Raw genomic sequence first — 23,320 nt, forward strand, 5'->3', positions numbered from 1 at the left:
CCCTGTAGAATAAGCCTGTCATAGGCCTGTCTGTCTATGGGCTGTGTTGGCCATGAGGCGGCAGAGACACCCAGCTGTGTAATTTTCCTGTGTGGTAGAACCATCATTACAGTCTTGTCAGAAAGATTACCACCAGACTCACCAAATCACATGCTGCCTGGCTGCTGACTGTCTGGCTGCCGGCTGTGTGGCTGTGTGGCTGTCTGGCTGCCTGGCTGCTGACTGTGTGGCTGTCTGGCTGTGTGGCTGTGTGGCTGCTGACTGTCTGGCTGCTGACTGTCTGGCTGCTGACTCTGGCAGCGTGGCTGTGTGGCTGTCTGGCTGTGTGGCAGTCTGGCTGCCTGTTTAGCCTGGCTGTCTAGCTGCTGACTGTCTGGCTGCCGAATGTCTCTGGATACCATTGATGTTCAGACAATCAGTTACTTAACAGGAATGACTGACAGGCTGCATGCTGTGATACCCTCCTGTGTTGACAAACATAGGTCAAATGTAGGGAACTAAAGTAGCCAGAGGGTGTCATTTGGGACTGAAATCATACATCTCTTTGAGATTTGACATGAGGTTTTTGGGTGAGCGGGGTGACTGAGTAGAAAAAGGGTTTATCTTAAAAATCTCCCCACCTGGTTCTCAGTTGTGCAAAAATAAATAGTTAATCCATGAAGTGCTCATAAACCAAGTGTTTTTGTTATGTTTTCATGTTTCACCTCTCCTTTAAGGCAGGTTGTATTATGTTTTCATGTATCACCTCCCCTTTAAGGCAGGTTGTATTATGTTTTCATGTATCACCTCCCCTTTAAGGCAGGTTGTATTATGTTTTCATGTATCACCTCCCCTTTAAGGCAGGTTGTATTATGTTTTCATGTATCACCTCCCCTTTAAGGCAGGTTGTATTATGTTTTCATGTATCACCTCCCCTTTAAGGCAGGTTGTATTATGTTTTCATGTATCATCTCCCTTTTAAGGCAGGTTGTATTATGTTTTCATGTATCACCTCCCCTTTAAGGCAGGTTGTATTATGTTTTCATGTATCATCTCCCTTTTAAGGCAGGTTGTATTATGTTTTCATGTATCACCTCCCTTTAAGGCAGGTTGTATTATGTTTTCATGTATCACCTCCCCTTTAAGGCAGGTTGTATTATGTTTTCATGTATCACCTCCCCTTTAAGGCAGGTTGTGTTATGTTTTCATGTATCACCTCCCCTTTAAGGCAGGTTGTATTATGTTTTCATGTATCACCTCCCCTTTAAGGCAGGTTGTATTATGTTTTCATGTATCACCTCCCCTTTAAGGCAGGTTGTATTATGTTTTCATGTATCATCTCCCTTTTAAGGCAGGTTGTGTTATGTTTTCATGTATCACCTCCCCTTTAAGGCAGGTTGTATTATGTTTTCATGTATCATCTCCCTTTTAAGGCAGGTTGTATTATGTTTTCATGTATCACCTCCCCTTTAAGGCAGGTTGTATTATGTTTTCATGTATCATCTCCCTTTTAAGGCAGGTTGTATTATGTTTTCATGTATCACCTCCCCTTTAAGGCAGGTTGTGTTATGTTTTCATGTATCACCTCCTCTTTAAGGCAGGTTGTGTTATGTTTTCATGTATCACCTCCCCTTTAAGACAGGTTGTGTTATGTTTTCATGTATCACCTCCTCTTTAAGGCAGGTTGTGTTATGTTTTCATGTATCACCTCCCTTTAAGGCAGGTTGTATTATGTTTTCATGTATCACCTCCTTTTAAGGCAGGTTGTGTTATGTTTTCATGTATCACCTCCCCTTTAAGGCAGGTTGTATTATGTTTTCATGTATCACCTCCCCTTTAAGGCAGGTTGTATTATGTTTTCATGTATCACCTCCCTTTAAGGCAGGTTGTATTATGTTTTCAATGTATGTTTTCACCTCCCCTTTAAGGCAGGTTGTATTATGTTTTTGTATCAGGTTGTGTTATATTTTCATGTATCACCTCCCCTTTAAGGCAGGTTGTATTATGTTTTCATGTATCATCTCCCTTTTAAGGCAGGTTGTATTATGTTTTCATGTATCACCTCCCCTTTAAGGCAGGTTGTGTTATGTTTTCATGTATCACCTCCCCTTTAAGACAGGTTGTGTTATGTTTTCATGTATCACCTCCCCTTTAAGACAGGTTGTGTTATGTTTTCATGTATCACCTCCCCTTTAAGACAGGTTGTGTTATGTTTTCATGTATCACCTCCCTTTAAGACAGGTTGTGTTATGTTTTCATGTATCACCTCCCCTTTAAGACAGGTTGTGTTATGTTTTCATGTATCACCTCCCCTTTAAGACAGGTTGTGTTATGTTTTCATGTATCACCTCCCCTTTAAGACAGGTTGTGTTATGTTTTCATGTATCACCTCCCCTTTAAGGCAGGTTGTGTTATGTTTTCATGTATCACCTCCCCTTTAAGACAGGTTGTGTTATGTTTTCATGTATCACCCCCTTTAAGGCGGGTTGTCATCACGTGTAAGGTTGATTGGAATTACGCACTTCAGATTACGCAATGTTGTGCGTGTCTGTGCAATGGCGCTCAGAAAGTTCATCCAAGCAGCTAGTCTCCCTGGCACTCAACCCATATTTAGTTACATATTAGATTAACTTTAATTTGTATACATGTATCAATTCATTTAGTATTTATCAATTCATTCAAACTTGGTCTTCAGAACTTGGTGCTCTAATAAATTACTTAAGTCCACATTCTACAATTGCATTGGCAGTAAAATACGCTTATGCAATGTTAAAAACCAGCAGCATGATCACATCTATTTCCCCGGTTATGATCAAATGTCAACATGATAAGAGGGTCTTGCCCTCTGTTTGGTGTTTTAATCGCTCAACAAAATCTGCACAGCCGCATACTATTTTGCTAGAATTCATCTGGACAATTTGATAGCATGTCGGCAATTCTCTCCTTCTTTAAAAGGTTCAATATGCGCAAATAACGCTGCCGGTGTGAAAAGGTGATGACGCAAAATCTCTATATCGAAGTCAGCCAACCAGGAGAGGACGTGCGCAGGACAAGTAGCGATGAATTGTTAAGAGATATTTCAGAGATAATTGGCCACGTAGGCAGAACTGAAAGACAGCTAGCTGTCACCATGCTTGAGTCCCAAAGGACAACTTATTCCCTATATCTTGCAATACTTTTGACCAGCTCTGGTCAAAAGTAGTTCACTACATAGGGAGTATAATGCCATTTGGGACACGGTTCCTTATCTTCCCACAGCATCGGAGAGCTCTGTCGATGGTTCACACAAACATGTCAGGAGATTGGCAGGATTCCAGAGCACGACAGGCATGCTAGTTACACTCTACAGAGAGGGTCGGGAGAGGTAAAGGAACTAGCTACAGTACATTCCCTATCACTAGGAGTCTGTGAATATGCACACTGAAGCACTGTCCTGGCACAACCAGAGTATGGAATCATTCAATGAAATGTGTAAAAGGTACAGATGAAGTGAAATGTAACTAAAGCAAAGTGGAGGAGCAGGTTAGGGAGACAGGTACTGTAAATATACACTGTCTGGAGGAGCAGGTTAGGGAGACAGGTACTGTAAATATACACTGTCTGGAGGAGCAGGTTAGGGAGACAGGTACTGTAAATATACACTGTCTGGAGGAGCAGGTTAGGGAGACAGGTACTGTAAATATACACTGTCTGGAGGAGCAGGTTAGGGAGACCGGTACTGTAAATATACACTGTCTGGAGGAGCAGGTGAGAGAGACAGGTACTGTAAATATACACTGTCTGGAGGAGCAGGTTAGGGAGACCGGTACTGTAAATATACACTGTCTGGAGGAGCAGGTTAGGGAGACAGGTACTGTAAATATACACTGTCTGGAGGAGCAGGTTAGGGAGACCGGTACTGTAAATATACACTGTCTGGAGGAGCAGGTTAGGGAGACAGGTACTGTAAATATACACTGTCTGGAGGAGCAGGTTAGGGAGACAGGTACTGTAAATATACACTGTCTGGAGGAGCAGGTTAGGGAGACCGGTACTGTAAATATACACTGTCTGGAGGAGCAGGTTAGGGAGACAGGTACTGTAAATATACACTGTCTGGAGGAGCAGGTTAGGGAGACCGGTACTGTAAATATACACTGTCTGGAGGAGCAGGTTAGGGAGACAGGTACTGTAAATATACACTGTCTGGAGGAGCAGGTTAGGGAGACAGGTACTGTAAATATACACTGTCTGGAGGAGCAGGTTAGGGAGACAGGTACTGTAAATATACACTGTCTGGAGGAGCAGGTTAGGGAGACAGGTACTGTAAATATACACTGTCTGGAGGAGCAGGTTAGGGAGACAGGTACTGTAAATATACACTGTCTGGAGGAGCAGGTTAGGGAGACCGGTACTGTAAATATACACTGTCTGGAGGAGCAGGTTAGGGAGACCGGTACTGTAAATATACACTGTCTGGAGGAGCAGGTTAGGGAGACCGGTACTGTAAATATACACTGTCTGGAGGAGCAGGTTAGGGAGACAGGTACTGTAAATATACACTGTCTGGAGGAGCAGGTTAGGGAGACAGGTACTGTAAATATACACTGTCTGGAGGAGCAGGTTAGGGAGACAGGTACTGTAAATATACACTGTCTGGAGGAGCAATTGAGAGAGCCAGGTACTGTAAATATACACTGTCTGGAGGAGCAGGTTAGGGAGACAGGTACTGTAAATATACACTGTCTGGAGGAGCAGGTGAGAGCCAGGTACTGTAAATATACACTGTCTAGAGGAGCAGGTTAGGAGACCGGTACTGTAAATATACACTGTCTGGAGGAGCAGGTGAGAGAGCCAGGTACTGTAAATATACACTGTCTGGAGGAGCAGGTGAGAGAGCCAGGTACTGTAAATATACACTGTCTGGAGGAGCAGGTTAGGGAGACAGGTACTGTAAATATACACTGTCTAGAGGAGCAGGTTAGGGAGACAGGTACTGTAAATATACACTGTCTGGAGGAGCAGGTGAGAGAGCCAGGTACTGTAAATATACACTGTCTGGAGGAGCAGGTGAGAGAGCCAGGTACTGTAAATATACACTGTCTGGAGGAGCAGGTGAGAGAGCCAGGTACTGTAAATATACACTGTCTGGAGGAGCAGGTTAGGGAGACAGGTACTGTAAATATACACTGTCTAGAGGAGCAGGTTAGGGAGACAGGTACTGTAAATATACACTGTCTGGAGGAGCAGGTTAGGGAGCCAGGTACTGTAAATATACACTGTCTGGAGGAGCAGGTTAGGGAGACCGGTACTGTAAATATACACTGTCTGGAGGAGCAGGTTAGTTAGGGAGACAGGTACTGTAAATATACACTGTCTGGAGGAGCAGGTTAGGGAGAGGTACTGTAAATATACACTGTCTGGAGGACAGGTTGTACTGTAAATATACACTGTCTGGAGGAGCAGGTTAGGGAGACAGGTACTGTAAAACTGTCTGGAGGAGCAGGTTACACTGTCTACACTGTCTGGAGGAGCAGGTTAGGGAGACAGGTACTGTAAATATACACTGTCTGGAGGAGCAGGTTAGGGAGACAGGTACTGTAAATATACACTGTCTGGAGGAGCAGGTTAGGGAGACAGGTACTGTAAATATACACTGTCTGGAGGAGCAGGTTAGGGAGACCAGGTACTGTAAATATACACTGTCTGGAGGAGCAGGTTAGGGAGACAGGTACTGTAAATATACACTGTCTGGAGGAGCAGGTTAGGGAGACAGGTACTGTAAATATACACTGTCTGGAGGAGCAGGTTAGGGAGACAGGTACTGTAAATATACACTGTCTGGAGGAGCAGGTTAGGGAGACAGGTACTGTAAATATACACTGTCTGGAGGAGCAGGTTAGGGAGCCAGGTACTGTAAATATACTGTCTGTCAGGTTAGGGAGCCAGGTACTGTAAATATACACTGTCTAGAGGAGCCAGGTACTGTAAATATACACTGTCTAGAGGAGCAGGTGAGAGAGCCAGGTACTGTAAATATACACTGTCTGGAGGAGCAGGTTAGGGAGACAGGTACTGTAAATATACACTGTCTGGAGGAGCAGGTTAGGGAGACAGGTACTGTAAATATACACTGTCTGGAGGAGCAGGTTAGGGAGACAGGTACTGTAAATATACACTGTCTGGAGGAGCAGGTTAGGGAGACAGGTACTGTAAATATACACTGTCTGGAGGAGCAGGTTAGGGAGACAGGTACTGTAAATATACACTGTCTGGAGGAGCAGGTTAGGAGACAGGTACTGTAAATATACACTGTCTGGAGGAGCAGGTTAGGGAGACAGGTACTGTAAATATACACTGTCTGGAGGAGCAGGTTAGGGAGACAGGTACTGTAAATATACACTGTCTGGAGGAGCAGGTTAGGGAGACAGGTACTGTAAATATACACTGTCTGGAGGAGCAGGTTAGGGAGACAGGTACTGTAAATATACACTGTCTGGAGGAGCAGGTTAGGGAGACAGGTACTGTAAATATACACTGTCTGGAGGAGCAGGTTAGGAGACAGGTACTGTAAATATACACTGTCTGGAGGAGCAGGTTAGGAGACAGGTACTGTAAATATACACTGTCTGGAGGAGCAGGTTAGGGAGACAGGTACTGTAAATATACACTGTCTGGAGGAGCAGGTTAGGGAGACAGGTACTGTAAATATACACTGTCTGGAGGAGCAGGTTAGGGAGACAGGTACTGTAAATATACACTGTCTGGAGGAGCAGGTTAGGGAGACAGGTACTGTAAATATACACTGTCTGGAGGAGCAGGTTAGGGAGACAGGTACTGTAAATATACACTGTCTGGAGGAGCAGGTTAGGGAGACAGGTACTGTAAATATACACTGTCTGGAGGAGCAGGTTAGGGAGACAGGTACTGTAAATATACACTGTCTGGAGGAGCAGGTTAGGGAGACAGGTACTGTAAATATACACTGTCTGGAGGAGCAGGTTAGGGAGACAGGTACTGTAAATATACACTGTCTGGAGGAGCAGGTTAGGGAGACAGGTACTGTAAATATACACTGTCTGGAGGAGCAGGTTAGGGAGACAGGTACTGTAAATATACACTGTCTAGAGGAGCAGGTTAGGGAGACAGGTACTGTAAATATACACTGTCTGGAGGAGCAGGTTAGGGAGACAGGTACTGTAAATATACACTGTCTGGAGGAGCAGGTTAGGGAGACCGGTACTGTAAATATACACTGTCTGGAGGAGCAGGTTAGGGAGACAGGTACTGTAAATATACACTGTCTGGAGGAGCAGGTTAGGGAGACAGGTACTGTAAATATACACTGTCTGGAGGAGCAGGTTAGGGAGACAGGTACTGTAAATATACACTGTCTGGAGGAGCAGGTTAGGGAGACAGGTACTGTAAATATACACTGTCTGGAGGAGCAGGTTAGGGAGACAGGTACTGTAAATATACACTGTCTGGAGGAGCAGGTGAGAGAGCCAGGTACTGTAAATATACACTGTCTGGAGGAGCAGGTTAGGGAGACAGGTACTGTAAATATACACTGTCTGGAGGAGCAGGTTAGGGAGACAGGTACTGTAAATATACACTGTCTGGAGGAGCAGGTTAGGGAGACAGGTACTGTAAATATACACTGTCTGGAGGAGCAGGTTAGGGAGACAGGTACTGTAAATATACACTGTCTGGAGGAGCAGGTTAGGGAGACAGGTACTGTAAATATACACTGTCTGGAGGAGCAGGTTAGGGAGACAGGTACTGTAAATATACACTGTCTGGAGGAGCAGGTTAGGGAGACAGGTACTGTAAATATACACTGTCTGGAGGAGCAGGTTAGGGAGACAGGTACTGTAAATATACACTGTCTGGAGGAGCAGGTGAGAGAGACAGGTACTGTAAATATACACTGTCTGGAGGAGCAGGTTAGGAGACAGGTACTGTAAATATACACTGTCTGGAGGAGCAGGTTAGGGAGACAGGTACTGTAAATATACACTGTCTGGAGGAGCAGGTTAGGGAGACAGGTACTGTAAATATACACTGTCTGGAGGAGCAGGTTAGGGAGACAGGTACTGTAAATATACACTGTCTGGAGGAGCAGGTTAGAGAGACAGGTACTGTAAATATACACTGTCTGGAGGAGCAGGTTAGGGAGACAGGTACTGTAAATATACACTGTCTGGAGGAGCAGGTTAGGGAGACAGGTACTGTAAATATACACTGTCTAGAGGAGCAGGTTAGGGAGACAGGTACTGTAAATATACACTGTCTGGAGGAGCAGGTTAGGGAGACAGGTACTGTAAATATACACTGTCTGGAGGAGCAGGTTAGGGAGACAGGTACTGTAAATATACACTGTCTGGAGGAGCAGGTTAGGGAGACAGGTACTGTAAATATACACTGTCTGGAGGAGCAGGTAGGGAGACAGGTACTGTAAATATACACTGTCTGGAGGAGCAGGTTAGGGAGACAGGTACTGTAAATATACACTGTCTGGAGGAGCAGGTTAGGGAGACAGGTACTGTAAATATACACTGTCTGGAGGAGCAGGTTAGGAGACAGGTACTGTAAATATACACTGTCTGGAGGAGCAGGTTAGGGAGACAGGTACTGTAAATATACACTGTCTGGAGGAGCAGGTTAGGGAGACAGGTACTGTAAATATACACTGTCTGGAGGAGCAGGTTAGGGAGACAGGTACTGTAAATATACACTGTCTGGAGGAGCAGGTTAGGGAGACAGGTGAGAGAGCCAGGTACTGTAAATATACACTGTCTGGAGGAGCAGGTTAGGGAGACAGGTACTGTAAATATACACTGTCTGGAGGAGCAGGTTAGGGAGACAGGTACTGTAAATATACACTGTCTGGAGGAGCAGGTTAGGGAGACAGGTACTGTAAATATACACTGTCTGGAGGAGCAGGTGAGAGAGCCAGGTACTGTAAATATACACTGTCTGGAGGAGCAGGTTAGGGAGACAGGTACTGTAAATATACACTGTCTGGAGGAGCAGGTGAGAGAGCCAGGTACTGTAAATATACACTGTCTGGAGGAGCAGGTGAGGAGACAGGTACTGTAAATATACACTGTCTGGAGGAGCAGGTTAGGAGACAGGTACTGTAAATATACACTGTCTGGAGGAGCAGGTTAGGGAGACAGGTACTGTAAATATACACTGTCTAGAGGAGCAGGTTAGGGAGACCGGTACTGTAAATATACACTGTCTGGAGGAGCAGGTTAGGGAGACAGGTACTGTAAATATACACTGTCTGGAGGAGCAGGTTAGGGAGACAGGTACTGTAAATATACACTGTCTAGAGGAGCAGGTTAGGGAGACAGGTACTGTAAATATACACTGTCTGGAGGAGCAGGTTAGGGAGACAGGTACTGTAAATATACACTGTCTGGAGGAGCAGGTGAGAGAGACAGGTACTGTAAATATACACTGTCTAGAGGAGTAGGTGAGAGAGCCAGGTACTGTAAATATACACTGTCTGGAGGAGCAGGTGAGAGAGCCAGGTACTGTAAATATACACTGTCTGGAGGAGCAGGTTAGAGAGCCAGGTACTGTAAATATACACTGTCTGGAGGAGCAGGTTAGGGAGACAGGTACTGTAAATATACACTGTCTGGAGGAGCAGGTTAGGGAGACAGGTACTGTAAATATACACTGTCTGGAGGAGCAGGTTAGGGAGACAGGTACTGTAAATATACACTGTCTGGAGGAGCAGGTGAGGAGACAGGTACTGTAAATATACACTGTCTGGAGGAGCAGGTTAGGGAGACAGGTACTGTAAATATACACTGTCTGGAGGAGCAGGTTAGGGAGACAGGTACTGTAAATATACACTGTCTGGAGGAGCAGGTTAGGGAGACAGGTACTGTAAATATACACTGTCTGGAGGAGCAGGTGAGAGAGCCAGGTACTGTAAATATACACTGTCTGGAGGAGCAGGTTAGGGAGACAGGTACTGTAAATATACACTGTCTGGAGGAGCAGGTTAGGGAGACAGGTACTGTAAATATACACTGTCTGGAGGAGCAGGTTAGGGAGACAGGTACTGTAAATATACACTGTCTGGAGGAGCAGGTGAGAGAGCCAGGTACTGTAAATATACACTGTCTGGAGGAGCAGGTTAGGGAGACAGGTACTGTAAATATACACTGTCTGGAGGAGCAGGTGAGAGAGACAGGTACTGTAAATATACACTGTCTGGAGGAGCAGGTTAGGGAGACAGGTACTGTAAATATACACTGTCTAGAGGAGCAGGTTAGGGAGACAGGTACTGTAAATATACACTGTCTGGAGGAGCAGGTTAGGGAGACAGGTACTGTAAATATACACTGTCTGGAGGAGCAGGTTAGAGAGACAGGTACTGTAAATATACACTGTCTGGAGGAGCAGGTTAGGGAGACAGGTACTGTAAATATACACTGTCTGGAGGAGCAGGTGAGAGAGACAGGTACTGTAAATATACACTGTCTGGAGGAGCAGGTTAGGGAGACAGGTACTGTAAATATACACTGTCTGGAGGAGCAGGTTAGGGAGACAGGTACTGTAAATATACACTGTCTGGAGGAGCAGGTTAGGGAGACAGGTACTGTAAATATACACTGTCTGGAGGAGCAGGTGAGAGAGCCAGGTACTGTAAATATACACTGTCTAGAGGAGCAGGTTAGGAGACAGGTACTGTAAATATACACTGTCTGGAGGAGCAGGTTAGGGAGACAGGTACTGTAAATATACACTGTCTGGAGGAGCAGGTGAGAGAGCCAGGTACTGTAAATATACACTGTCTAGAGGAGCAGGTTAGGGAGACAGGTACTGTAAATATACACTGTCTGGAGGAGCAGGTGAGAGAGCCAGGTACTGTAAATATACACTGTCTGGAGGAGCAGGTTAGGGAGACAGGTACTGTAAATATACACTGTCTAGAGGAGCAGGTTAGGGAGACAGGTACTGTAAATATACACTGTCTGGAGGAGCAGGTTAGGGAGACAGGTACTGTAAATATACACTGTCTGGAGGAGCAGGTTAGGGAGACAGGTACTGTAAATATACACTGTCTAGAGGAGCAGGTTAGGGAGACAGGTACTGTAAATATACACTGTCTGGAGGAGCAGGTTAGGGAGACAGGTACTGTAAATATACACTGTCTGGAGGAGCAGGTGAGAGAGCCAGGTACTGTAAATATACACTGTCTGGAGGAGCAGGTGAGAGAGCCAGGTACTGTAAATATACACTGTCTAGAGGAGCAGGTTAGGGAGACAGGTACTGTAAATATACACTGTCTCTAGAGAGCCAGGTACTGTAAATATACACTGTCTAGAGGAGCAGGTTAGGGAGACAGGTACTGTAAATATACACTGTCTAGAGGAGCAGGTGAGAGAGCCAGGTACTGTAAATATACACTGTCTAGAGGAGCAGGTGAGAGAGCCAGGTACTGTAAATATACACTGTCTAGAGGAGCAGGTTAGGGAGACAGGTACTGACACTGTCTGGAGGAGCCAGGTACTGTAAATATACACTGTCTAGAGGAGCAGGTGAGAGAGCCAGGTACTGTAAATATACACTGTCTAGAGGAGTAGGTGAGAGAGCCAGGTACTGTAAATATACACTGTCTGGAGGAGCAGGTGAGAGAGCCAGGTACTGTAAATATACACTGTCTGGAGGAGCAGGTTAGGGAGACAGGTACTGTAAATATACACTGTCTAGAGGAGCAGGTGAGAGAGCCAGGTACTGTAAATATACACTGTCTGGAGGAGCAGGTGAGAGAGCCAGGTACTGTAAATATACACTGTCTGGAGGAGCAGGTTAGGGAGACAGGTACTGTAAATATACACTGTCTAGAGGAGCAGGTGAGAGAGCCAGGTATTGTAAATATACACTGTCTAGAGGAGCAGGTGAGAGAGCCAGGTATTGTAAATATACACTGTCTAGAGGAGCAGATTAGGGAGACAGGTACTGTCTGGTACTGTCTGAAGCCCCATACAATTTAAACCTTAGTGTTTACCCGAAGCCCCATACAATTTAAACCTTATTGTTTACCTGAAGCCCCGTACAATTTAAACCTTCTTGTTTACCTGAAGCCCCGTACAATTTAAACCTTATTGTTTACCTGAAGCCCCGTACAATTTAAACCTTATTGTTTACCTGAAGCCCCGTACAATTTAAACCTTAGTGTTTACCTGAAGCCCCGTACAATTTAAAACCGATTGTTTACCTGAAGCCCCGTACAATTTAAACCTTATTGTTGACTTGCAGCCCCATACAGGAGTAGTACAGGGGCTTGATGTTGACTTACTTTGCTCTGATACTTTTAAAACCCGGAGAAAGAAGTCCCAAAGGACCATTTGTTTTTATGTTCTCAGGTTTAAAGAGAATTGGGTGAGGACGCATTTCCTGCACTTATCTCTGCATATAGGTATTTCCCTTTCCTGTCCTTTTGTTGTGAGAAGTCCCACAATTAAGCAGAGCCTTGATGCCAAACATTGGTAATGTCGTTGAATCTACGTCTTAAAGCCTGAAAGAGGTCAACATCAATTTATAACGCAACGTAAACTCCTTGACAACGCAGGCTGTCAATGTCAGCTGTGTTCCTTTAGAGCCAGAGATGGAGAAACTCCTCCAAGCGCACAGCACATTGTGCTTTTTCATTTATTTTTTAGACAATTATGATTATCGTATTCTGAAAGTGAAGGTAATTTATTTATTAAAGAAAAGATTGTCAAGGAAAACTACATGGGGAAATATAATATATAAATGTGGATACATTTACATTAATTTCAAAACTCGATTTGATTTTAAGCCAGTAAGAAGTCCTGGTCCCAATTGAGTCCAGGTCAAACGTAGTGTACTTTAAATGGAATAGGTCTGCCATTTGGGACAGAGTCAGTGACACATAGCCAAGAGGATCTGATTAAGGAATGGCATGCTCAAATCTGTTTCACCTTCAAAACAACAGAGTCTCCAAGTGATATCTTGTCATTCCGTTGAAACGCTGTGTCGAGAGAAATGTATTTTATGAATTTATCATCAGTATTTTTCTGTTTGTAATTGTATTCTGTTCAATGGTCGTGAGTGTACTTTTTTACGTCAGAACTAAAGCAGTTGCCTCTCCCACCACGCCCCCCAACAATTCTGCTCGTCCACCAATTGGCGGAGACAGCACCTTTACTGCGTCCCTAATGGCACTAAATGCTCCACATAAATGCCCTACTTTGTATCAACGCCCTATGAGCTCTAGTCAAAAGTAGTGCACTAAATTGGGAATAGGGTGCCATTTGGGAGCCCCCTGTGTCTGAGGGCTGAGGGGTGCAGCAGAGGGGCTTTGAGCTCAGGAATATAAAGGTACGGTCCCTGTTCCTGTAAACGCCCAAACAAAGCTCCCTCCCCATCGAGCTACTACAGCTCCAGTGTGTGGGTGTGTGTGTGTTTACATGTGCGTGTGTGTGTATATGGAGTGAGCTATTGGTGGGCTCCAGAGGTGATTCGCTGTTCTGTAGAACAATAGACTAAACTCCCAAACAGCCTAACTCCCCGTCAAGCTCTTACAGTAATGGATTTAAATGACGAGGCAGCAGTGTTTGAGGCCAATTTATTGTGAGACTGTAAAGTAAAGTAAAGGGGAATGTGAGACTGTACTGTAAAGTAAAGGAGAATGTGAGACTGTACTGTAAAGTAAAGGAGAATGTGAGACTGTACTGTAATGTAAAGGAGAATGTGAGACTGTACAGTAAAGTAAAGGAGAATGTGAGACTGTACTGTAAAGTAAAGGAGAATGTGAGACTGTACTGTAAAGTAAAGGAGAATGTGAGACTGTACTGTAATGTAAAGGAGAATGTGAGACTGTACTGTAAAGTAAAGGAGAATGTGAGACTGTACTGTAATGTAAAGGAGAATGTGAGACTGTACTGTAAAGTAAAGGAGAATGTGAGACTGTACTGTAAAGTAAAGGAGAATGTGAGACTGTACTGTAATGTAAAGGAGAATGTGAGACTGTACTGTAAAGTAAAGGATAATGTGAGACTGTAATGTAAAGGAGAATGTGAGACTGTACTGTAAAGTAAAGGAGAATGTGAGACTGTACTGTAATGTAAAGGAGAATGTGAGACTGTACTGTAATGTACAGGAGATTGTGAGACTGTACTGTAATGTAAAGGAGAATGTGAGACTGTACTGTAAAGTAAAGGAGAATGTGAGACTGTACTGTAAAGGGGAATGTGAGACTGTACTGTAAAGGAGAATGTGAGACTGTACAGTAAAGTAAAGGAGAATGTGAGACTGTACTGTAAAGTAAAGGATAATGTGAGACTGTACTGTAAAGGAGAATGTGAGACTGTACAGTAAAGTAAAGGAGAATGTGAGACTGTACTGTAAAGGAGAATGTGAGACTGTACTGTAAAGTAAAGGAGAATGTGAGACTGTACTGTAAAGTAAAGGAGAATGTGAGACTGTACTGTAAAGTAAAGGATAATGTGAGACTGTAGTGTAAAGTAAAGGAGAATGTGAGACTGTACTGTAAAGTAAATGATAATGTGAGACTGTACTGTAAAGGAGAATGTGATACTGTACAGTAAAGTAAAGGAGAATGTGAGACTGTACTGTAAAGGAGAATGTGAGACTGTACTGTAAAGTAAAGGAGAATGTGAGACTGTACTGTACTGTAAAGGATAATGTGAGACTGTACTGTAAAGTAAAGGAGAATGTGAGACTGTACTGTAAAGTAAAGGAGAATGTGAGACTGTACTGTAAAGTAAAGGAGAATGTGAGACTGTAGTGTAAAGTAAATGAGAATTTGAGACTGTACTGTAAAGTAAAGGAGAATGTGAGACTGTACAGTAAAGTAAAGTAGAATGTGAGACTGTACAGTAAAGGAGAATGTGAGACTGTACTGTAAAGGGTAATGTGAGACCGTACAGTGAAGGGGAATGTGAGACTGTACAGTAAAGTAAAGGGGAATGTGAGACTGTAAAGTAAAGGAGAATGTGAGGCTGTACTGTAAATGGGAATGTGAGACTACAGTAAAGGAGAATGTGAGACTGTACAGTAAAGGAGAATGTGAGACTGTACTGTAAAGGGGAATGTGAGACTGTACAGGAAAGGGGAATGTGAGACTGTAAAGTAAAGGGGAATGTGAGACTGTACAGTAAAGGGGAATGTGAGACTGTACAGTAATGTAAAGGAGAATGTGAGACTGTACAGTAAAGGAAAATGTGAGACTGTACAGTAAAGGAAAATGTGAGACTGTACTGTAAAGGAGAATGTGAGACTGTACTATCAAGGAGAATGTGAGACTGTACTGTAAAGGAGAATGTGAGACTACTGTAAAGGGGAATGTGAGACTGTACTGTCAAGGAGAATGTGAGACTACTGTAAAGTAAAGGAGAATGTGAGACTGTACTGTAAAGTAAAGGAGAATGTGAGACTACTGTAAAGGAGAATATGAGACTACTGTAAAGTAAAGGAGAATGTGAGACTGTACAGTATAGGGGAATGTGAGACTGTAAAGTAAAGGAGAATGTGAGACTGTAAAGTAAAGGAGAATGTCAGACTGTACTGTAAAGTAAAGGAGAATGTGAGACTGTACTGTAAAGTAAAGGAGAATGTGAGACTGTACTGTAAAGTAAAGGAGAATGTGAGACTGTACAGTAAAGTAAAGGAGAATGTGAGTCTGCACTGTAAAGTAAAGGAGAAAGTGAGACTGTACTGTAAAGTAAAGGAGAATGTGAGACTACTGTAAAGTAAAGGAGAATGTGAGACTACTGTAAAGTAGAATGTGAGACTGTACTGTAAAGTAAAGGAGAATGTGAGACTACTGTAAAGTAAAGGAGAATGTGAGACTGTACTGTAAAGTAAAGGAGAACTCTCCACTCTTGAATAGTTGTTAGTGGTGACTTGATGCCTCATGGCTACATTTAAATAAGTGTGTTTCCCAGCCTGCCACAGTTGGTGAGGACAGAGGCCTCTGCCACAGTTGGTGAGGACAGAGGCCTCTGCCACAGTTGGTGAGGACAGAGGCCTCTGCCACAGTTGGTGAGGACAGAGGCCTCTGAGGACAGAGGCCTCTGCCACAGTTGGTGAGGACAGAGGCCTCTGCCACAGTTGGTGAGGACAGAGCCCTCTTTCACAGCTGGTGAGGACAGATGCCTCTCACAGTTGGTGAGGACAGAGCCCCCTTTCACAGATGATAGATATTAGCTGAAAAGAGAGAGTGGCAGAGCTGACACGGTCAGTCGTAAGTGAGACTTAAAGCACTGCAGAGCCTTATGTAAAGTCCATTTATATGTTTCATCAGCCTGTGCAATGTTAGGAGGAAGTGGATCTGTGGCAGTCAGGCAGTAAATTGGTGTGAGTGCCTCTCTTTTTCGACACTGCCCTGCACCCCACTCCCCTCCCCACTGCAGATGGGCTTGGAACATAAGCCTTCCGTGACAGAGTCCTCGCTTTGCTCTGTTATTCCCCCATCACACACACACACACACACACACACACACACACACACACACACACACACACACACACACACACACACACACACACACACACACACACACACACACACACACACACACACACACCTCCCCCATCGTTATGGGAGACTGTTGTGTAATTGGAAGCATTGATCGTCTCCGGCCTAGCTATGACCAGCCAGCCGTGAATAACACACACAGACAGATTTGGGGTTCTCTGTAGAAAACAATACATTATTAATGAGTTAGTATGGTTAACGGAACCACTTCCACAGCACATGGAGGAATCCGGCACATCTGGAACAGTTGTGATTGGATGCGTCTCAAATTATACCCTATTCCCTACATAGTGCACTACTTTTGACCAGTGCCTATGGGGCTTTGGTCCAAGGTAGTGCACTAAATGGGGAATAGTGGTAGAATCCAAGACGGCGCTGCAGTAGGACGTGTATATCTGTCTTATCCCGTGTAAATAGATGGTCTTTTTCGTATACAGTATCCTTGCGAAAGTATTCGGCCCCCTTGAACTTTGCAACCTTTTGCCACATTTCAGGCTTCAAACATAAAGATGTAAAACTGTATTTTTTTGTGAAGAATCAACAACAAGTGGGACACAATCATGAAGTGGAACGACATTTATTGGATATTTCAAACTTTTTTAACAAATAAAAAACTGAAAAATTGGGCGTGCAAAATTATTCCTTGAATCTATTCTACCACGCCCAGAAATCTGCTTCTTTTATTCTCTGTCCCCAAATCACTAGACAACCAGTTCTTATAGCCATTAGAAGTACCCTTATCCTACTCCTCCTCTGTTCCTCTGGTGATGTACAGGTTAACCCAGGCCCCAAAGCCCCAGTTCCACTCCAGTTCCCCAGGCGCTATCATTTGTTGACTTCTGTAACCATAAAAGACTTGGTTTCATGCTTGTTAACATCAGAAACCTCCTCCCTAAGTTTGTTTTACTCACTGCTTTAGCACACTCTGCTAACCCTGATGTCCTAGCCGTGTCTGAATCCTGGCGTAGGAAGGCCACCAAAAATTCTGAAATTTCCATCCCCAACTTCCACGAAGATAGAACTGCCGAAGGGGGTGGAGTTGCAATCTGCTACAGAGATAGCCTGCAGAGTTCTGTCATCTCACTGTTTCCACTTGTTATAGACCCCCCTCAGCCCCCAGCTGTGCCCTGGACACCACATCTCATTGAATCTCATCCTATGATGAAGCTCTTTACCTAATTTACTGCCAGACAATTACATTTGTAAATGAGAAATTGATGCAGATAAAACCCACAATTCAATTTTGCTGATAAAATTTCACCAACGGAGTCCCAAATGGAAGTCTATTCCCTGTTTAGTGCACTACTTTTGACCAGTGTCCTATGGGCCCTGGAGAAAAGTAGTGTACTATATAGGGAATCGTGTGCTGTTTGGGTCACAGTAAAAATGTCATCATCAACGACGGTGACTTCCTTGTTAATCGGAACACGTCCACATTGGATCGGGAAAGGACTGACTCAATTTGTTGCAATTATTATAATCATTGTGGTACTGTAGACGGATGGTAATATGATTTAAATCTCATTGAGCTCATTTGTCGTTTGGGCTCCCTCCAGTCCATGGCTTCTGTTTCACCTTGGGGACAAATGCTCTCAGTTGGTAGGGAAAAGACAATGACAATCATAGCAGCTACAGTATATTGTATGCCTCCGAAATGGCACCTTATTCCCTATATAGTGCACTACAGATGTAGCATATTCATTTGAGAAAGTTTTCTAGGGCAGGAAAAGAATCCTGCAGCAACAGGAAATGTTGATTATTACGTGGATAATAAATAACGCATCCTTTTGTAGGGGCTGATACATTTATTGTTAGGGAAAATAAAGTCTGGTAAAAGAGGTCATATAAAATAAAATGGAGGTGTAGAGCTGTAATGGACAGTTATAACTGGGGGTGTAGAGCTGTAATGGACAGTTACAACTGGGGGTGAAGAGCTGTAATGGACAGTTACAACTGGGGGTGTAGAGCTGTAATGGACAGTTACAACTGGGGGTGTAGAGCTGTAATGGACAGTTACAACTGGGGGTGTAGAGCTGTAATGGACAGTTACAACTGGGGGTGTAGAGCTGTAATGGACAGTTACAACATGTTTGAAACAATGATGGGGAGAGTTTGGCAAAACCAGGAAGGGAGTGAGTTCCAGATCATAGGGCCTCTTTAGGTGATTGAATTGAGAAGTGGTTGTTGTTGAATGTGTGCGGGCGTAGCTGTTGTCTGTTTCTTATTGAGTAGTTATGGAATTCATATGTGGTTGTGAAATAGTTGTTTTTGAAGAAAGATTGTAATAATTGATTTAAAGAGCTGTAAACAAATTGAACAACTTGAAGATAATTCATTTGATAAATATTCAGGAGTCCTAATTGTTTGAAAAGTAACTGCTGAATGGTCTCTCAAACCACCAGATGATGTTATTATTACTGATGGTTTCTGCAGGCGATAGATTGATAGTAGTTTGGTATGTTATGTGCTGGTCCATGTAATGTTACAGAAGCTGTGATTATTTTTCGTGATCTTAAGAGGTTATTGTCGTTATGTGTGGTTTCCATGACAATTTATCATCAATAAAAAGACCAAGAAAGTGTGTTGTACAGGCTTGATAAACTTGGATATTATTAATATGGACCCCTACATAGTCTGGATTGGATTCACCAAGAAAGTATGTTGTACAGGCTTAGAGCGTTGGGCCAGTAACCGAAAGTTTGCTGGATCGAATCCCTGAGCTGACAAGATAAAAATCTGTCGTACTGCCCCTGAGCAAAGCAGTTAACCCACCGAAGACGTGGATGTTCATTCAGTTTTACAACTGACTAGGTATCCCCCCTTTCCCTTTCCCTAATCAAAAGGTATATTATCAATATGGACCCTTATATAGTCTGGATTGGATTCTCTGTTCTTGGACCAAATAATAAATTAAATTACAATTTGTTGATTTTAAATCACTTGGAGATATTGCAGTTTATCATGAACAATATTAATATGATAATTGAGGTCTCTGTGAGATCTGGGAGAGCACTTTGGATGCTTTAGGCAGATAATTTAAATAGATCTGTCACGCCCTGGTCGAAGTATTTTGTGTTTATCTTCATGTATTTGGTCAGGCCAGGGTGTGACATGGGTTTTTGTATGTGGTGTGTAGATAGTGGGATTGTAGCTTAGTGGGGTGTTCTAGGTAAGTCTATGGCTGTCTGAAGTGGTTCTCAATCAGAGGCAGGTGTTTATCGTTGTCTCTGATTGGGAACCATATTTAGGCAGCCATATTCTTTGGTTGTGTTGTGCGTGATTGTCCTTACTGTCCTGAGTGTCTTGATGTCCTTATTCTATGTTAGTTTGCACCAGTTTAGGCTGTTTCGGTTTTCATTACATTTATTGTTTTGTTGAGTTTTTTTGTATTGATTCGTGTTACGTTTATTTGATTAAACATGGATCGCAATATACACGCTGCAGTTTGGTCCGACTCTCCTTCACCATTAGAAAACCGTAACAAGATCAGAAATAATAGGGGACCAAGAATTGATCCCTGCGGCACACCACACTTAATCTCCCGAATGCTTTTGAGAGATCCAGAAAAATACTGAATGCGATCATTTTCCTTATGTATTTCCTCAATTAAATAAGTCGAGTGAAATTTTTCTGAAGCCATACTGATGTTTGATATTTTATTCATCTGTTATATGCAAGCTTCTCTAAAATGGTTGAGGAAGACTGCAAAATTGGTAATAAAAAAAAAATCTACTTTATGAATTGGAAAACTTTTGGCCATTTTTAGTTCATAGGGCACAATGCCCTTAGCAAATGATAGATTGAAAATGTGGTCAAGAGGTGTGATAATGAAATCAACAATTTCTTTAGCCAGCTTAGCGTCCAATCTGTCGTGACCTGAGGTGGTGTTTATCCGAGATAATAAGATGTCACGTAACTTATTACAGGACACAGAGGTAGATTGGAACTTGCTAGAATGGGACAGATTCATGAATTTTATTGGCCCGATTGTGAGATTGTAGTGGCTCCCTTAATATAAGCCATTCTCCCCTCAGCAGCCTCCTGTGGTAAGGTTGTAGTGATGACACATGAGCCAGTCAGTACCAAGGGGAAACCCTGGGATTGTTCCATCCAGACAATACACTGACATTGATGAATAGTTTTTTTGTCTTTGTCAGATGGTTTGATCTAGATCTTCTGCTGACTAGAAAGAGACAGACCAGATGGGGATCCTTCAGTCTCAGTCCTGCCCTGTCCTAGTCGTCATGTCACAGGTCACAGCTGTTAAGAGATATCCTACTAGAGGGTAGGATGGAAGGAGATCGGGCACAACCTCACATCTGTAGGCTACTGGGGTCTGGTGGAATAGGGTGTTCATTTTTTCTCCAAATTAATGAAACAGAGGTGGTTCATTGATTGTTATAACGTTGCAGTGTACTTTACAAAATATACACCAACTCTGAAAACAAATGCAACAAAGAGTCAGTATAGAGATCGAGAGGGACCGGTATAGAGTAGTGAGGGACCGGTATAGAGTAGAGAGGGACCGGTATAGAGTAGAGAGGGACCGGTATAGAGTAGTGAGGGACCGGTATAGAGTAGTGAGGGACCGGTATAGAGTAGAGAGGGACCGGTATAGAGTAGAGAGGGACCGGTATAGAGTAGAGAGGGACCGGTATAGAGTAGAGAGGGACCGGTATAGAGTAGAGAGGGACCGGTATAGAGTAGTGAGGGACCGGTATAGAGTAGAGAGGGACCGGTATAGAGTAGAGAGGGACCGGTATAGAGTAGTGAGGGACCGGTATAGAGTAGTGAGGGACCGGTATAGAGTAGAGAGGGACCGGTATAGAGTAGAGAGGGACCGGTATAGAGTAGAGAGGACCGGTATAGAGTAGAGAGGGACCGGTATAGAGTAGAGAGGGACCGGTATAGAGTAGAGAGGACCGGTATAGAGTAGAGAGGGACCGGTATAGAGTGAGAGGGACCGGTATAGAGTAGAGAGGGACCGGTATAGAGTAGAGAGGGACCGGTATAGAGTAGAGAGGGACCGGTATAGAGTAGAGAGGGACCAGTATAGAGTAGAGAGGGACCGGTAGAGAGACAGGTCTTGATGGTCTTAGCACACTTTGTACCACTCACTATGATGTCAGCACTTGTGAAGCCTAGTGTTCAGAGAAGACGTCCACATCTGAGGTAAATCTGTACTGTGTGTGAACAGACAAACACAAACGGGTGGCTTTGACCTCTGTAAGCCTTGTTGTTCTGGTACATGACTCAACTCAAGGCAGCTCGTGTCTTTCATTCAGAACACCACGAAGACGCTTCCCGAGGAGGAAGGCTGAAGGCCATTACATTTCAGCTTTTCATGTTTTCAGATCCAGTTGCCATGCTTTGCAGTGACACCGCTGTCAATGATTAGGAGAGTGACTTCACTGTCAATGTAGAGGAGAGTGACTCCACTGTCAATGTAGAGGAGAGTGACTCCACTGTCCATGTTTAGGAGAGTGACTCCACTGTCCATGTTTAGGAGAGTGACTCCACTGTCCATGTTTAGGAGAGTGACTCCACTGTCAATGTAGAGGAGAGTGACTTCACTGTCAATGTAGAGGAGAGTGACTCTACTGTCCATGTAGAGGAGAGTGACTCCACTGTCAATGTAGAGGAGAGTGACTCCACTGTCAATGTAGATGAGAGTGACTCCACTGTCAATGTAGAGGAGAGTGACTCCACTGTCAATGTAGAGGAGAGTGACTCCACTGTCCATGTAGAGGGGAGTGACTCCACTGTCAATGTAGAGGAGAGTGACTCTACTGTCCATGTAGAGGAGAGTGACTCCACTGTCCATGTAGAGGAGAGTGACTCCACTGTCAATGTAGAGGAGAGTGACTCCACTGTCCATGTAGAGGAGAGTGACTCCACTGTCCATGTAGAGGAGAGTGACTCCACTGTCCATGTAGAGGAGAGTGACTCCACTGTCCATGTAGAGGAGAGTGACTCCACTGTCCATGTAGAGGAGAGTGACTCCACTGTCAATGTAGAGGAGAGTGACTCCACTGTCAATGTAGAGGAGAGTGACTCCACTGTCAATGTAGAGGAGAGTGACTCCACTGTCAATGTAGAGGGGAGTGACTCCACTGTCAATGTCTCATAGGGACCATGTTAGTTATCAATACTGTCTCATACGGACCATGTTAGTTATCAATACTGTCTCATAGGGACCATGTTAGTTATCAATACTGTCTCATAGGAACCATGTTAGTTATCAATACTGTCTCATAGGGACCATGTTAGTTATCAATACTGTCTCATAGGGACCATGTTAGTTATCAATACTGTCTCATAGGGACCATGTTAGTTATCAATACTGTCTCATAGGGACCATGTCAATTAGAGGTTATCAATACTGTCTCATAGGGACCATGTTAGTTCTCAATACTGTCTCATAGGGACCATGTCCAGTTATCAATACTGTCTCATAGGGACCATGTTAGTTATCAATACTGTCTCATAGGGACCATGTTAGTTATCAATACTGTCTCATAGGGACCATGTTAGATTATCAATACTGTCTCATAGGGACCATGTTAGTTATCAATACTGTCTCATAGGGACCATGTTAGTTATCAATACTGTCTCATAAGGACCATGTTAGTTATCAATACTGTCTCATAGGGACCATGTTAGTTATCAATACTGTCTCATAGGGACCATGTTAGTTATCAATACTGTCTCATAGGAACCATGTTAGTTATCAATACTGTCTCATAGGGACCATGTTAGTTATCAATACTGTCTCATAGGAACCATGTTAGTTATCAATACTGTCTC

At 43.6% G+C, this 23,320-nt stretch overlaps 1 protein-coding gene and 1 long non-coding RNA gene across 3 annotated transcripts in view; both read left to right on the forward strand.

Annotated features, from left to right (window-relative positions):
- The window catches only part of LOC118371103 (uncharacterized), a 71,169-nt gene that overhangs the window by 35,197 nt on the left and 12,652 nt on the right, over positions 1-23,320 (forward strand). The window lies entirely within an intron of this gene.
- LOC127929464 (uncharacterized) lies at positions 7,001-10,258 on the forward strand. 2 transcript variants are annotated; one of them, XR_008134909.1, is made up of 4 exons: positions 7,001-7,017; positions 9,096-9,230; positions 10,085-10,174; positions 10,220-10,258. It is a non-coding gene; the product is annotated as an uncharacterized LOC127929464 (long non-coding RNA). The 2 variants fall into 2 exon arrangements; XR_008134911.1 differs by lacking the exon at positions 7,001-7,017 and adding an exon at positions 8,125-8,141.

The sequence above is a fragment of the Oncorhynchus keta genome, chromosome 4, assembly GCF_023373465.1.
Source record: "Oncorhynchus keta strain PuntledgeMale-10-30-2019 chromosome 4, Oket_V2, whole genome shotgun sequence".
NCBI classification, from domain to species: Eukaryota; Metazoa; Chordata; class Actinopteri; order Salmoniformes; family Salmonidae; genus Oncorhynchus; species Oncorhynchus keta.